Raw genomic sequence first — 3257 nt, 5'->3', positions numbered from 1 at the left:
CTGGGGGCTTTAAAACAGTGCTTCTCAAAATTAATATTCATAGGAATCACCTTGATATCTTATTAAACTGCAAAGTCTGAGTCAGTAGATCTGGGTGGGGTCAGAGAATCTGCATTTCTAAAAGCTTCCACATGATGCTGATGCTGTGAGAACTTGGACCTCCCTTGGGAAGCAAAGTTAAAGAGGGCCAGGGAAAGAACAGAAGGACTTTGCCCAAAGTAAGAGGATGGATTCAAATACTAAAGAAGGAATAGAATAGAGAAGCAGAGGACGCAAAGAGAAATGGAGAGAGAGAGAATTAAAGGGGAAGCCAAGATAGGAGTGATGGTGTGGGAAGTGTTTGTAGGTAGAACCATGTCCAACATGCCTGTGGGTTGGTAAGCAGACTAACGGAGAAGAAGGCTGGTGATGAGAAGTGGAGAGTAAGGAGAACAACTGAAACCAGATTCCCAATGACTCATTGAGATACAATGAGTCATAAAAGATACATATTTGGTCATTTCTGAAAACACAGCAGAGTCTTAAAGGTGAAATGGGTGTCTTGTCATGTTAATGGGAGACTTTTGGACCCCATCCAAGGGCGGGGTAAGTTGAATCAGCCAATGGCCAATAATTTAGTCAATCACAACTACGCAATGAAGCCCTTACAAAAACCCCCAGAGAAGAGCTTATCGCCCTCTGCTCTCTTGGATCCTGCTTCTTGGTCAGAGAAAGCTTCTAGGCTTAGGGAACCAGAATGCCTCCATGTGCCACTGAGCCAGACCCAAGCTTCTCGAAGACAGAAGCTCCTTTATTTGGGACCTTGCCCTGTGTCTCTCTTCATCTGACTGTTAACTTGGATTCTTTAGAGTATCCTTTATTAAACTGGTAAACATTAAGTGTTTTCCTGAATTGTGTAAGTCTCGAACCTAGCAAATTAATCGAACCTAAGGGGGAGGTTGTAGGAATCTCTAATCTGTAGCCAGTAGGTCAGAAGCACAGGTAACTGCCTGGGGCTGGCAACCAGCATCTGAGACAGTGGTGGAGGGCAGTCTGGTAGGACAGAGCCTCTGACCTGGGGATCTGGTGCTGTCTTTGGGCAGATAGCATCAGAACTGAGTTGAGTTCTTGGACACCCTGCTGGTGTTTGAGAATTGCTTGGTGTTGTGTGCATTGGGAGAACACCGTGCACCCCCTCCACATGTACTGGAGTCGGGCCTGGGAACCTGGGAGTTAAACGTAACATTGCACTTGTGAATTAGGTGAATCTCAAGCTGGCTCCTCAAGCACAGTCATCATCTTGAAGGCCATCAACAGGTTTTGATGCTTTAGCAACACCTGGACAAAGGATGTACTGACCCAATACAGATCCAGAATCCACCAAGAAATCCAGTCTTTGACTTCCTCCTACTCAGCCAATCTGAGGGAGAGGGGTTCTAACAATACATAGAAGGAAAGGAAATAAAAGTCCTGTTGTGGTTCTTCAGAACCAACCCACTTTTCCCACTCAGGTGCAACCACAGGCCTTCAATAAATTACTTGATCTTGAAGTCATAGTGACAGCCACTCTCATAAATCCATTCCTGGTGCTTCCTTAGATCTCTTTGCTGGAAATATAGAGAAAACAGACAGGAGGAGAGGAGACAGCCTAGAGTTCTCTGTGGGGAAATATAATACCGAACTTGAAAAATCTAAATTCTGGCCATTTTGACCTAAACACAGGAAGCATCAGCTTTTCCACTAACAGATGGCAGGCAGCTTGGCCATGGGCACCTGGAGAAGTTAGGTAGTTCTATTTTTAGCTCAGTACAGAAGGGGAAAAGTTCGACCTGTGAACACCAGAGAGGCTGTGCTCACAGAGCCCTGGGAGCTCTGCCCTCCCCTGGTGGCATTTACCACCTTCCACGCAAGCAGGTAAAATGACAAATCTTCACCTGTTCTCGGCTCCACCACTGATGAGGGCTGGAGGGTACATGTCTCTGTTTGGTAGCTGAAAGTCAATCTTACTCACCAGCATGAAATTCAGATGCCAAGATTTGTCCATAACAATGCTCATTACTGGTCTGTTGAAAAATCTGAATATCCGAGAGGTTCTTTCTTCTATATCTATGCCCCTTTCCTCTTTTTCCAAGAACTCTCCCCAATCTCATTCTATTTATGTATCCTCTATGGTCCCCACAGCCCTTCTTCTTTGTGGAGAAATAAGTCAACAATGTGGAAAACTCGATGTGCTGCTACTGTGAGGTGGACGAGTTTGAGTGAAATCTACAGGTTTCATTTTGAATCCAGGCTCTGCCCTCACCAGCTGTTGGAGGACATCCCTGAGGGGACCTGACCACCAGCTAACCTTGAGCTAAACCTGGGCAACTGGAGGCTCCTCAGCCCCTCCCCAGTTCTTGGAATGTATGTTCTGCCAACTGTCCCATGGCGTGAGCCATTTTCAAGGTGTTGAGAAAGTAAGATGTGGAGACCCCCTGGATGGTATAGGGGACTAAGCCCAGTTAAAGACTCTATATAAACTCTTAAGATCCTGATTATGTAGATGCAGAGACAGGTCTTGAATGTAAGTTCTCTTGCTTATTAAATCACCAGCTGCCAGCTGAGTTGTCTGCCTTTTCCTTTGGTCTCTCCCTGCCATCCCTTTACAGGGGCCCCATTCAGACTTCACCCAAGAAATTCCTGAGTTTGTGGACCAATACCAGCTCTGTGACTTCAGACCTGTACTTTGCAGTACTTGGGCCCCACATGTGGTTCATGGGTCCCCTCTCCCACTGTACCTGCTGTCAATACCACTCAGAAGAGGGCATCTTTGGCAAGCCACGCCTTTTCCTTACCCACGGGTAGTAGTGTCTTTGGAAGAGGACAAAAGAAGCAGTGGCAGGCAGAGAAGCTGTATTCTCCCCAAACTGGGACCTAGAAGTAGCAGGATGGGTAACTGCCTCCCTATTGCAATCAAGGGTCATCAGAGGGCTTCCAAATGTCTTCCTCAATGGCCTGCCCTCCAGAGAAGAGTGGCTAGAATAAGATGCCTTCCCAGGAGGCTGACATGTTACCTGAAAAAGGATATCACATCAACCATGCATAATCATTGCTAGGCTTAGTCTGTCACAGTACTAACATTAGAGATAAGGCTTCTGAGGGAAGAAGACATAGGATACCTAAGTCTTGGCAGTGAAAAAAGTTGAACAAAGTTGGGAGCAGCATGAGAGTGGTAAGTGTCAGTAAAAAGGTAGAAAGATGAAGCATGGAAGAAAAGTTTGCAGAAGACAAACTCCTTC

This window comes from Manis javanica, chromosome 2 (genome assembly GCF_040802235.1).
Source record: "Manis javanica isolate MJ-LG chromosome 2, MJ_LKY, whole genome shotgun sequence".
Classification (NCBI taxonomy): Eukaryota; Metazoa; Chordata; class Mammalia; order Pholidota; family Manidae; genus Manis; species Manis javanica.
This window is presented reverse-complemented; position numbering follows the sequence as displayed.